The following is a 14734-nucleotide window of genomic DNA, read 5'->3' as shown; positions in this document are numbered from 1 at the left end:
GAAAGACTGATAAGACCCAAGGAATAGGGTAAAAATGAGCTAATCTGAGATGTGAGATAAAAGAACTAATTTTTGGCTTCCTCTGTCTGGAGAGAGAGGTGTCTTTTTTTTTTCAAATTTTCTTGAATCACCATGAGATCGTTACAAGCTTTCACATTTGGGTTACAATAACACAATGATCAAACACCTGTCCCTCCACCAGTGCACATTTCCCAGCACCAATATCCCTGATATAACTCCCTTTCCCACCCTCTCCCTGCTTCCATGGTGTTGGTGGCACCCACCGCCCTCCTTCTTCTTCAGCAGACTGTAGCCCCTCCACCTGGTCACATAAGCTGCAGAAAGTCCGCCACCTTGAGACTCCTTGTTTGCTGAGAAAATGCCTCTATCAGAACTAGAAAAGCTGAGAATGGTTATGTACCACTGTCTTGGTTTTGTAATCACTTGTTCATGATTTATCTTTGCCAACTTGATGCCAAGAGAGCTCTTTCATGACCTCTTTCCCTAAGAGACAGACGGGGCGGAGGGGCATTTGGAGGGGGGGTGTCTGAAGGGACACTGGATGGTCTCAATAGGCCAACAGGGATCCATTTGCCCTGGGGACCACCCTATCTTTCTTGGTCTACCCCAAAGTCTTCTGGCCATTTGGGGAAGACGAGGGATCCCGCACCCTCCTTCTGATCCAGGAAGTCACGCCCACAGCCCGCCCCCCCAGCGCCATCTTTGAAACGTTCAGAATAAGAGAAGGAACACATGGAGGGTGCGGGATCCCGGAGGAAAAGAAAAAAGAAAAAACAGGTTCCAAAAAGAGCCGAGAGCACCGGCAAGTTCCAGATGGAGTAGGCGCCGCATCCCGCCTCCCCCAGATGGAACACTGGTGACCAGAAGCCTCTACAAACACAGCTCGAGTATGCGGGAACGAGGACTTTTTCTCAAAACCGCGTGGCCGCTTACGCGGCCGCGCGACATCTCTCTATATACAAAGTGATCAATGAGAAGTAAACCACCCAATCTTTCTCCCTGAAAATCAGAGTTAAGTTTGGAGCATGGCCACAGCCCCAGAAACACAAGGACTTAATGCAGAAACCAGCAGCTTAGAGCAGAAAAGTGAACGGACGATGAGTTAACCCAGGCCATCATTTCTGCCCAGAGGGGAAAAGGGTGTTGCCCCATTCGCCCTCTCTTCTCTGGAAAGAAGGATGGCGGCCGCATAGGAGCCTTGTGGACAGCAGGTATGAGCCGGGAGTGTGGGGGCGACTAAAACCTCATGGGAAGGGGGGCGTTCCGGTCCGTCCTTCACGCCCTACCGAGGTCACCAGTTGCCCCCCACGAGCGGCTCTCCAGCACGGCCACAGCCCCAGAAGCACAAGGGCTTAATGCAGAACCCAGCAGCTTGGAGCAGAAAAGTGAAAGGACTATGCGTTAATCCAGGCAATCATTTCTGCCCAGAGGGGAAAGGGTGTTGCTCCCTTCCGCCCTCCTCCCTCTGGAAAGAAAGATGGCGGCCACATGGGAGCCTTGTGGACAGCAGGTATGAGCCGGGGGTGTGGGGGCGACTAAAACCTCATGGGAAGGGGGGCGTTCTGGTCCGTCCTTCACGCCCTACCGAGGTCACCAGTTGCCCCCCACGAGCGGCTCTCCAGCACAGCCACGGCCCCAGAAGCACAAGGACTTAATGCAGAACCCAGCAGCTTGGAGCAGAAAAGTGAACGGACTATGCATTGATCCAGGCCATCAAGTCTGCCGGAGGGGAAAGGGTGTTGCCCCATTCGCCCTCTCCTCTCTGGAAAGAAAGATGGCGGCCACATGGGAGCCTTGTGGACAGCAGGTATGAGCCGGGAGTGTGGGGGCGACTAAAACCTCATGGGAAGGGGGGCGTTCCGGTCCGTCCTTCACGCCCTACCGAGGTCACCAGTTGCCCCCCACGAGCGGCTCTCCAGCACGGCCACAGCCCCAGAAGCACAAGGGCTTAATGCAGAACCCAGCAGCTTGGAGCAGAAAAGTGAACGGACTATGCATTGATCCAGGCCATCAAGTCTGCCGGAGGGGAAAGGGTGTTGCCCCATTCGCCCTCTCCTCTCTGGAAAGAAAGATGGCGGCCACATGGGAGCCTTGTGGACAGCAGGTATGAGCCGGGAGTGTGGGGGCGACTAAAACCTCATGGGAAGGGGGGCGTTTCGGTCCGCCCTTCACGCCCTACCGAGGCCACCAGTTGCCCCCCACGAGCGGCTCTCCAGCACGGCCACAGCCCCAGAAGCACAACGACCTAATGCAGAACCCAGCAGCTTGGAGCAGAAAAGTGAAAGGACTATGCGTTAATCCAGGCAATCATTTCTGCCCAGAGGGGAAAGGGTGTTGCTCCCTTCCGCCCTCCTCCCTCTGGAAAGAAAGATGGCGGCCACATGGGAGCCTTGTGGACAGCAGGTATGAGCCGGGGGTGTGGGGGCGACTAAAACCTCATGGGAAGGGGGGGCGTTCTGGTCCGTCCTTCACGCCCTACCGAGGTCACCAGTTGCCCCCCACGAGCGGCTCTCCAGCACGGCCACGGCCCCAGAAGCACAAGGACTTAATGCAGAACCCAGCAGCTTGGAGCAGAAAAGTGAACGGACTATGCATTGATCCAGGCCATCAAGTCTGCCGGAGGGGAAAGGGTGTTGCCCCATTCGCCCTCTCCTCTCTGGAAAGAAAGATGGCGGCCACATGGGAGCCTTGTGGACAGCAGGTATGAGCCGGGAGTGTGGGGGCGACTAAAACCTCATGGGAAGGGGGGCGTTTCGGTCCGCCCTTCACGCCCTACCGAGGTCACCAGTTGCCCCCCACGAGCGGCTCTCCAGCACGGCCACGGCCCCAGAAGCACAAGGACTTAATGCAGAACCCAGCAGCTTGGAGCAGAAAAGTGAACGGACTATGCATTGATCCAGGCCATCAAGTCTGCCGGAGGGGAAAGGGTGTTGCCCCATTCGCCCTCTCCTCTCTGGAAAGAGGGATGGCGGCCATATGGGAGCCTTGTGGACAGCAGGTATGAGCTGGGAGTGTGGGGGCGACTAAAACCTCATGGGAAGGGGGGCGTTTCGGTCCGCCCTTCACGCCCTACCGAGGCCACTGGTTGCCCCCCACGAGCGGCTCTCCAGCACGGCCAGGACTCCAGAACACAGAAACCAATTTCTTAACTATCTGACTTTCAGTAGAAATACTTCCAGGGTCAATAGGTAAAAGAGCAGAAATCCAAAACCAACATTTAATTCTTGAACCCAGCCGTAGAAAGCAAATCACTTCACAATGCTTGTTCAGCATGTCTGATTTGGGGGGGGGGGTAAACTCTAAATAATAGTGGTGAATCTTTTATTGAAACAATGAATCTAATCAAAGCAGATAGAGTGTTAACTAGAATTCATCTGCTTCACAGGGACGGGGAGGGGTGGGGGGTGGGGTTTTATTGGGGTTCTTCATGGTAAAGGATAAGTATTGGTAAAGGGAAATGTGTTTGATGTTTGCATGACTGAGACATAAACCTGAAAGCTTTGTAACCTTTCCCACAGTGATTCAATAAATAAATTAAAAAAAAAAAAAAGATTTAAGCTTTGTCACATTGTAAACTTGGTTTTGTCTCTTGATTTACCACAATGTTGTCTTGTCTGTGCATGTGTTAGAATTTGAGAAAATGTGATTCTTAAAGCAGGTTTCTAAATACGTTTATTATTCTACTATTAGAACTATGTTGTCAAATATCTGGTAAATGGCATGAGAGACCTTGTAACCAGGTTTTCATGTTATTTCATAACACCATTGCATGCGCTCCTTGTGGAAGGGGTTGCACTGCATGAGTAGAAGGGGACACAGCATTGTCTGTAGCAAGCATTATGCTACCCTGTCTTTGACATGAGATGGCCTACTCACCCACAAGTAATAAGTTTTTTTCTACAAAATTCTAGTGTAGAATTTCTATGTAGTGTAGAGCACAAGAAACCCTTAGCAACAGCAAGTATTTTGACAGAGCCAAAATAGATTCTTACAGATATCTGCAAAGATCATTCTTATGGTACTTGTAGTTTTATACTTGATAAAAGTTTACATGGACAAAAAAATTAAAACAGGGCTTTTATATTAGAAATACAATAATTTAGCCCTTGCTAAAGGTATTCAGTAAGAAAGTGGAGATATTTTTTAAATATTTTTATTTATAAGTTAGTTCACAATATTTGATTACATTTAATATTCAAACACAAGCCCCGATCCCTGTCCCAAACACAACTGAAATAATATATTTCATATTGTCTTTTATGTAGTACTGCTGAACATGCTTACCAAAAAAAGTATTCATATAGAAAACTGTGAAGAAATATATATATGCATATATATATTTCCCTCTATGATTTGTTGCCTACTATCTGAACCCCATCAAATGTGGTGTGGTAATCATGAAGACTGGGTAGGGGGTGTCTTTTGATGTGTCCAGGAATATGTTCACTCATATGTGAGGCTCCGCCTGAGCACGTAGGGAACAACCTTGAGCGTGGTGGCAGTAGGTTGTGGAGTTTTTTTGGCTGCCTGAGCTGGGTCTCTTGGGGCGGGGAGGGCTCTCACCTGCCCCGCTCTAAGGCGTTCCGTGTGAAACAGCCTGGCACAGAGTCCAGTGGTACGGTTATGGGGGCCTCATGTTATGCTCCCTTTTGGGAGAAGCAGCCGTGGGATCTGGCCGTGGCCGATGAAAGTGGAGATATTTTTATTCCCAAGTAACTTGGTTATTTTTATTCCCAGATAACTAATAGTTGATTCTCTCTCTACTACTGCTTTGATTCTCTCTCTACTACTGCTTCGTCGTCTGTCATGAGAACTCTTGTCTTCTGAACACTTGTCTGTTGAAGAAATATAATTTGTCAAGAGTACAATCATGGAACCGATTCTAACTCAAAGGAACAAGTGATAAGACTTTATGGGACAGGAAAAGCTTAAACAAAACCGACCTGAAGGTCTGTTGTATGGGAATATGACGGGATGTCCCCAGAAAAAATCACCCTGCTCTAAACTTTTACCCTGTTTCAGTTTTAGATGAAAGGAATTTGTGTATTACTTACTGTGTTTATGCAAAATAAGTAGCAGTATTTATCAGAAGTAAACGTAACCCATTATTTTGTGGATTATTTAGTGAATTACTAGTAGAGGAGAAGAGAAAGCAATGTTTCAGTCACTTCCCAATTTTTGTCATATTTAGAGCTTGCATTCACCAAGTGTGTGAGTGTGTCTTAGCAGGTTTACTTCAAGGAAACCCAGCAGACTCACCACTCAGGTTGAGGAAGCTACTCCTGAGGATTTCCAGGTGACTGAGAAGTTCTAGTGCTACCCCAGTCACATCCTGGGGACTATCTGGCCAGCAGTGCAGAAGCCAAGGAATGCCGTGTTGACCAGAGGTCAAAGTCTGTTCCCTCTGTGCAGTGAGCTGACACTGAGTTTGGCTGTTGCTGGTGGGCATTAGCTCTGCTGCTAGCACAGAGCTGGTGGCCACTGCTCCTAAGGATTGGGACTGGACAGAAAATACTTTATTAGAGGCCTTATTTATTTGGTACCCTAATTTTCAATAGATGTTGACTGGATTAGCATGACCCTTATTTCTTAGGTTCTTAATCAATGATAGCTCATTGGTCCGTGGTGCATATTTCGCAGGTGCTGAACCTGACTTTGATGTCGGCACTGCATCCCCCTCCCTCAACACTGGGAGCTAAATAGACTTAAGAGTCCCCTGACCACCTCAAGGTGAGATGCTGGAGGCCCAAAGAGCACTGGAGCACTCTAGGTGTGGCCTGGTGGTCCCCAGCACCAGAAAGCCTGAACAGCTCAGCATTTGGGGGGTGGAAAAAGCAAACACTGTGTTTCAAATCCCTGAAGTCAGGCTGGAAAGGCAAACAAGGGTTTAGACATTTGCCTGGCATGTCACCAGCTGCAGTTTATTCCCAGGCACCACATATGCTCCCTGGAGAGTGCTCCTGAGCACAGAGCCAGGAGTACCACCTAAGCAAGGTAGAAGTGGACCCAACACCACCCACCTAAAAAAACTGAAATAGACACAGTGGATTTCAGTACAAGGAATAATACTAGATATAGTTAAGCCGGCATGTTGGAAAATGACCAATTAATGGAGACAGCAATTTGAATATAAAAAAATGTTAAATATTTATTGTTAAATTTTATTTTAGCCACTGTTTGATCCTGCACAGCAGAGTCTGGCAAACTTCCCGTGTCGTACTCAATATGCCAAATACCAGTAACAATGATGGGCCTCATTCTCCTAGCCCTGAAAGAGCCTTGAATATGGCTCTTTTAAAATCTCAGGGCTGGGAAGAAGGAGACGTTACTGGTGCCTGCTCGAGGCAATGATGAACAACAGGATGATCGTGATCGTGACTGTTTGATAATTTTACAATATTTTTCAACAGTAAGGTTTCATACATAGAACATTCCAACACATATCAACAGTTTCCCCACCTGATAATGTCTCATTTTCTAATTTTTAGCTTTTTATTGAATATTCATGAGACAGACCATTACAAAACTGTTCATGATTGGATTTCAGTCATATTATGATCTAACACCCATCACTCTACCATTGTACTTTTCCCACCACCAATGTGCCCTGTTTTTCTCCATCTGCCAATGTATACCCCCACAGCCTCCCTCTATGTCAGGCACTTTTCCTCTTCTCTCTCTCTCTCTCTCTCTCTCTCTCTCTCTCTCCTTTTGTGCATTATGATTTGCAATACAGATACTGAGGTCATCGTGTTTGTTCAGGGCATTCAGTATTTTTATTGGGAAGGTAAGGATGGAGTAGCTTTTTTATTTTAATTTTTTAAATTTTTATTAGTGAAACACGATGAGGTACAGTTGTAGACTTACAATTTTTTGTGCTTGGGTTTTAATTATACAATGTTAGAGTACCCATCCCTTCACCAGTGCCCATTTTCCACCTCCAATGCTCCCAGTATCCCTCCCACCCCCCATTCCCCCCCCCCCCATCCCACCCTGCCTCTGTGGCAGGGCATTCCCTTTTGTTCTCTCTCTCCTTTTAGGTGCTGTGGTTTGCAAAAGAGTCATCGAGTGGAAATCATGTTCGGTCTGTAGTCTATTTTCAGCATGCATCTCCCATCCTGGGAGGATCCTATCTTAGTTTAAGATAGTCCCATTTGTCTATCTCCGTTTAACACCTTTATGGGTACTCCCTTCTGTATCTGAGCTGCCTTTTCCCCTAGCATGTACGGCTGGCTCCCAAACCATGGAGTGAACCTCCTGGCACTTATCTCGGATATTCTTGGGTGTTAGTCTCCTATTTTGTTACTTTATGTTCCCCAGATGAGTGCAATCTTTCTATGTCTGTCCCTCTCTTTCCGACTCATTTCGCTTAGCATGATACTTTCCATGTATGTATGTAAATTTTATGACTTCATCTTTCCTAACAGCTACATAGTACTCCATTGTGTAGATGTACCAAAGTTTCTTTAACCAGTCATTTGTTCTCGGGCACTCAGGTTTTTTCCAGATTCTGGCTATTGTAAACAGTGCTGCAATGAACAAACAAGTGTAGATGACACTTCAACTATACTTTTTTGCCTCTCTGGGATATATTCCCAGGAGTGGTATAGCTGGATCAAATTGTAGCTCTATTTGTAATTTTTTGAGAATCGTCCATACTGTTTTCCAAAACGACTGAACCAGTCGGCATTCCCACCAGCAGTGGAGGAGGGTCCCTTTCTCTCCACATCCGCACCAACACCGGTTGCTTTTATTCTTTTGGATGTGGGCCAGTCTCTATGGTGTGAGATGATATCTCATTGTTGTTTTGATCTGCATCTCCCTGATGATTAATGATGTAGAGCATTTTCTCATGTGCCATTTTGCCATTCGGATTTCTTCTTTGAGAAAGTTACTGATCATTTTGTTGCCCCATTTTTTGATGGGGTTGGATGTTTTCTTCTTGTAGAGTTCAACCAGTACTTTGTATATCCTTGATATCAACCCCTAGTCAGATGGGTATTGGGAGAATATCCTTTTCCATTCTGTAGACTGTCTTTGTATTTTGTTTATTTCTTTGAGGTGCAGAAACTTCTTAGTTTAAGATAGTCTCATTTGTCTACCTGTTTTCACTTGCTTGGCCAATGGCATGACATCTTTGAAGATAGCATTAGCTTCGATGTCGTGGAGGGTTTTCCCAACTTTGTCTTCAATGTACCTTATGGATTCTGGTCTGATGTTGAGGTCTTCAATCCATTTTGATCTTACTTTTGTACATAGAATTAGGCAGAGATCTGAGCCCATTTTTTTGCCAGCACAATTTGTTAAAGATGTTTTCTTTGCTCCACTTCACATTTCTTGCTCCCTTGTCAAAGATTAGATGATCATATGTTTGGGGGAGATGTCAGTATATTCAACCCTATTCCATTGGTCTGCAGCTCTGTCTTTGTTCCAGTACCATGCTGTTTTAATTATTACTGCTTTGTAGCAGAGTTTGAAGTTAAAGTGATTGATTCTTCCCGTTTTCTTTTTTCCCAAGGATTACTTTAGCTATTCTTGGGGGTGGAGTATCTTTTTTAACTGGGTGGCAATTTTTGGGCATGGACATGAATGCCGAGGCCTTCGAAAAGGAGGTGAGAAAGGTAGTCCATTCAGACCCCGAGAAAGCTTGGAGATTTCAGTCACAAAAAACCACATACCTGAATTTTCCGCAGATCATATCTCAGTGAGATCCATCCTGAGATGGTGATGTCTAGCCCAGAGCACGGTGGTGATTTTGGATTGTGGCAGCAAGCAGTTGGCAGGGGTTCTACTGGGGTGGGCATCAGGCTGACCCTGATGTAATATATTACATATATCCCTCTGATTTACTATATTTATTGTTCAGCTACATACAGGTCCAAGAGATTAACTGTGGCTTTTTAAAAAGTTGTTTTAATTGAGTTACCATTAGATAAGAGAAATACAAAATTGTTCGTGATTGCGTTTCATTCATATACTGTTCCAACACCCATCACTCCACCACTGTAATTTCCCTGCACCAGCGTCCCCAGTTTTCTTCCCACCCTTTCAAGCCATACCCTACCCCAGCCTGCCTCTATAGCAGGCACCTCTCTTCTCTCAATCCCTTTTGTTTTCTCATTTTAGGCACAGATGCTGAAAGGTTATTACATATATCCCTTTACCTGCTAACAAGATTTAGTTCTTGTTCAGAGTGATAATTTTTAACTAGTGTTGTCATAATGGATTCTCCTTTATTTTAACTACCATCCCGTACCATTAACCAACCATTGATCAATCCTCCTGGCCTGTTTTCCCTGGCACTGGGCATTAGTGTCATACTACTGTCTACATATTTATATATATTTCTATTTTTATATATTTTATATATGTATACATATATATCTCACAAATAAATGCAGTAATTCTATATCTGTCCCTTCCTTCTAATTTCACTCAGTATGATACTCTCCGCGTCTCTCCATCTATAGGCAGATTTCATGACCTCACTTTTCCTAACAGCTGTATAGTATTCCATTGTGCAGATGTACAATCGTTTCTTTATCCATACGTCTGTTCTCAGGCATTCAGGTTGTTTCCAGCTTCTGGCTATTGTGAATAGTGTTGCAATGAACACAGAAGTGCAGATGTTGTTTCTGCTGTGTGTCTTTGGACTCCGAGGGTATATTCCCAGAAGTTGTATTGCTGGGTCAAATGGGAACTCAATTTCTAGTTTTTTGAAAATTGTCCATATTGTTTTCCAAAAAGGTTAGAACAGTTGGCATTCCCACCAGCAATAAATAAGGGTCCCTTTCTCCCCACATTGGCGCCAGCACTGGTTGTTCTTGTTCATTTGTATGTGTGCCAGTCTCTGTAGTGTGAGATGATATCTCATTGCTGTTTTGATTTGCAACTCCCCGATTATTAGTGATGATTTTTAGAGCATTTTTTCATGTGCCTTTTGGCCATTAGAATTTCTTCTTTGAGAACGTTTCTGTTCATTTCTTCTCCCCATTTTTTAAGTTAACTGTGGCTTCTGATCTCTTTTGAGATTTATTGCTAGCTCTCTGAAGCATCGCCGATAAATGAGCTTGTATAACTGAGCCAGAGGTGGTTTGTGTGTGTGTGTGGGGGGGGACTCTGATGTTTACAAGAGTATATGGAAGTGTGGGGGTAGCCCATCCAGACCCTGAGAAAGTCTGGAGATATTAGTAAAAAAACCCACATATCGGAATTTTCCTGGGATACAGGTGGACATGCTAGGGACACCTGACCCACAGGTCTCATTTTCTAAACCATTGTCCCTGGATCCTCTCTCAGCCCTCTCCTCTTTTTTTCTCCCCAACCCCACAGGTTTCTCTACTATGTAGCTCCATTCCTTGGATCAATTCATCACTGTATCACTGTCATCCTGTTGTTCATCAATTTACTTAAGCGGGATCCAGTAACATCCCCATTTGTCCCAGCCCTGAGATTTTAGAAGCCTCTCCTTACTTGTCTTTCCCAATGCTGCCATATTGGAGACTCTTTCAGGGTCAGGGGAATGGTACCCGTCATTGTTACTGTTTTGGGCATATCGAATATGCCACAGGGAGCTTGCCAGGCTGTTTAGCTTGCTAGGCTCTGTTTGGATCAATTCATAGGTTATTAACTTGATCCTTTGTTATTCCCTTACTGTGCTTCTGTTTTATCCCACAAATCAGTCAGATCATTCTGTGTCTGTCTCTCTTTGACTGACCTTTAGGAGAGAAGTAGTGATGTCTACACTCCAAAGCCACCACCCAGTTAAAAAAGGTATTCCAGCCTTATCTTCCCGATAAAAATACTGAACACCCTGAACAAACATGATGACCTCTTAGCACCTGTACTGCAAACCATAATACACAAAAGGAGAGAGAAAAAGAAGAAAAGTGCCTGCCATAGAGGCAGACTGGTATACTGGTGGTCAGCGGTGGGCGAGGGGGTTGGTGGGGGGTGGTGAGAAGGAAACAGTGGACACTGATGGAGAGATGTGTGTTGGATTCCTGTATGACTGAAACCTAATAGTGAGCAGCTTCGTAATGGTCTCTCTCATGGATTTTGAATTAAAAGTTATGTACAATAATCTTCAGGATGCTTTTCCATGCATATAATTTCTTCTCCCCATTTTTTAAGTTAACTGTGGCTTCTGATCTCTTTTGAGATTTATTGCTAGCTCTCTGAAGCATCGCCGATAAATGAGCTTGTATAACTGAGCCAGAGGTGGTTTGTGTGTGTGGGGGGGGAGGGACTCTGGTGTTTACAAGAGTATATGGAAGTGTGGGGGTAGCCCATCCAGACCCTGAGAAAGAAAGAAAGGGAGTTCAGGATACCGCTCTGTCTAACGTTCATTGATTTAAAGGCCTTTGATTCTGTTGAGACAGAAGCGGTCATGGAAGCCCTAGCCAATCAGGGCGTACAAACTCAATACATCAGGATTCTTCGTGAGCTCTATTGCAGATTCACTACCAAAATCTCACCATTCTACAAAGAAGTAATCATCCATATCAAGAGAGGGGTTCGGCAGGGTGATACCATTTCACCAAAACTCTTCAGTGCCACCCTCGAGAACATCATGCGACGACTGGAATGGGAAAACATGGGAGTGAAGATAGATGGTCGGCAACTACCCCACCTCCGCTTTGCTGATGACATCGTTCTAATAACACCAAACATCAGCCAAGCGGCACAAATGCTGAACGAGTTTGACCGTGAATGTGGAAAGGTCGGACTACAGCTGAATCTTAAGAAGACAATGTTTATGAGAAACAGCCTTGTTCCTGACGCTCCATTCGCTCTCAATGGAACCACCATCTCCGAATGCAACAGTTATATATACCTAGGTCGAGAAATCAACATGATGAATGACTTGGCACCTGAGTTGCGCAGGAGGAAGAGAGCGGCTTGGAATGCCTTCAAGAGCATTGAAGAAATAACTAAAAGGACAAAGAACCTCCAGCTATGAGCACATATCTTTAATTCCACTATTCTTCCTGCATTAACATATGCCTCAGAGACCTGGACCCTACGAAAACAGGATGAGAACGCTATTCGGGTCTCTCAAAGAGGAATCGAAAGAACTATGCTTGGAATATCACGATTCACTCAAATGAGAGATAGAATCCGGAGTTCTGATCTTCGTCAATGCTCAAGAATCAGGGACGCTGTCTCATTTGCCAAGACATCAAAAATCAGATGGGCTGGACACGTAATGAGGTTTACAGACAACCGCTGGACTAGAGCCATTACTGATTGGATTCCACGGGACATCAAAAGATCACGTGGACGCCCACCTATAAGATGGTCAGACTTCTTCGTCAAGACCCTAAATGATCGGTTTGAGGCTCTGCATGTTCCTAGAATGAACAGATACCATTGGGCTACGCTAGCACGCAACCGGGATGAATGGAGACGTTACTGGCACCCGCTCGAATAAATCGATGAATGACAGGATTAATGATTAAGTGAAGTGATAATTCCAGCAACATACCCATGACTAGTGAACCTCCCTCCCTCTCCTAATGTTCCTAGTACCCTCCCTTTTAATTTTGCACCCCACCCAAATAACGCATAAAAGTGGGACTAGTTCTCCCACTGTGTAACCTTTGGACCCTGATGATAATTTGCTGTGTATCTTTACACCCCACACATGAAAGAGATCATTCTGTATTTATCCCTATTCTGACTGACTTCACTCAACATAATAGCCTCTGGATCACAGAAAACTGCACAATCAAGAATATACTTTAGGTTCTAAGACAGAAAAAGGTCAAAAATAAAAGGATAAACACATATAGAATATAAAGTGAATATTGAAGAGAGCTTGCATGCCGATGCTAATATCTCATAGAGAATTAAAATTAAACAGTGACTTGAAATGAAGAACGCCTTGTAACACAATTTAAAATAATTTCTTTTCTATCAGAGAACCAAAAATATTGTTTTATCTGATCAGTGCTGTGCACTGTGCCCACCACCAGAATCTACCTTGATTCCAAGAGCCCCTCTCGCCCCCCCCCCCCCGCCCCCAGCACCCTTGGTATATCACTGCTATGCCACTGATTCAGAGAATCCAGTGACATTAGGTATTATGGTCCAAGTAGGGAAATGGAGAGTACACGTCATCTCCAGGGCTACAGTGAGAACCCTATAGGGGATCCATGAGACCACCAAGCCGAAGGTTGCGGAGGTATCTCTTTTAATTCCTGCTCTCAGAATGATTGAAGGTCAGACCATAAGGCCTAAACTAAGTGCTAAACTATGATGCTATTGAATCATGATAGTAAACAATCCTTGCCTCCACCAGGCAATATGGTGGTGCCCTCTGGGGGAGTGCTGGACGATTTGGGGCTCCTGAGAGGTATATAGGCTTCATGGGCCATATTCGTAAGTTGTAGCTTAGACAACAGAAGGGCACACAGAGTGCACAGAGTGCATTTCTTGCTTAAATGGGTGAAACAGTTGAGAGGAGCAGCCACAGCTGCGGCTCTGGGAGATGAAAATGCAAACTCAGAGTCCCTGGAAGATGAGCAGGTGTGCGACTACTGCCACAGGAGCATCTTTCCAGACCTTCCCTATCACACAGCTATGAAGATTGCGGAAATCAAGATGGAATGCTCCATCTTCTACACACACAAATGTGATAAGAGACAAAAATCGCTTTATAAGTGGTCTAAGACTTATGGTTTGGTGTACTTTCTGCACTAGCCATGAGTTTTAATTATTCAGGGCTGTCATAATGAAGTGGCACATGCTTGAGGGCTTAAAGAAATAGATTTTCTCACAGTTCTATAGTTCTTTGTGCTCAAAGTAAAAGCCACTGTGTTGGCAGGTTTTCTCCATCCCCCCCCCCTTCCCACGTGTCTCCAGAAGGTCTCTTGGCTGTGTGTGCTTTTTTTAAAAATATTGTTTTCATAAAGTTCACAATAATTGATCATATTCAAGATTTCAACACCATTCTCAGCACCATTACACCTTCCCATCACCATTATTTTGAATTTTCCCACCGCCATTCAAGCCTGCCCCACAGGAAGATGCTAGATAATTTGTTTTGTGTTGCTTGTTATATGTGTGTGCATTCTGCTGCCTCTCCTTATCCTAGAAGAAAATTATACTTATATATACTACTTAGGACACCTCACAATGACTCAAAACATTTACCTACTAAAGACCCTGACATGTAAAAAGTCATGTCATGGGGACTATCTTCAACACAATGAATTGGGTTTGGAGGGAAGGAGTGAATCCTCTGGTCTCTCAAAATTCATATTTTAACTATAAATATTCACCTTGTCAGTCCCACTCCCAAGATGTAACTCCACATTGAAAATCTCATTTAAATACTCTAAATCAAGCGTAGTGAGACTAGAAAAACATTTTATCCTAAAACAAAAAATCCGGTTCAGATAATGTCTGAGTCACTTACTACAGTGGCAGTACAGGCACAGAATTCTCATTCACATTCCTAAAGTGGAAAGAATCAATGAACGCAAAGTAAACTTATGACCTAAAATGGAAAATTTGAGGATTTCCAATAATCTTCCTGAATGCTGTGACACCTGGTTCTGTGGGTTGGGGCTGGGGTGGCAGTGGATCCTGGTGCCCTGAGATTATCTGAGAGACCTACTGGTACCTTCTGCTCTCTGAACATGCTGAGTCACACCTGCCTGCTGACCTCTGGGTCATCTTTGTGAGACATTATTTCTTCTTGACGGGT

The 14734-nt window shown here is 44.9% G+C and overlaps 1 pseudogene; it reads left to right on the top strand.

The window, feature by feature from the left end:
• Positions 1-13725, top strand: part of LOC130034957 (NUT family member 2G-like) — an 89090-nt pseudogene extending 75365 nt beyond the window's left edge.
• The last annotated feature ends 1009 nt before the right edge of the window (positions 13726-14734 follow it).

This window comes from Sorex fumeus, unplaced genomic scaffold (genome assembly GCF_029834395.1).
Source record: "Sorex fumeus unplaced genomic scaffold, SorFum_2.1 ptg000063l, whole genome shotgun sequence".
Taxonomy (NCBI): domain Eukaryota; kingdom Metazoa; phylum Chordata; class Mammalia; order Eulipotyphla; family Soricidae; genus Sorex; species Sorex fumeus.
Note: the sequence above shows the minus strand (reverse complement) of the source record. Positions and strands in the feature narration are given on the sequence as shown.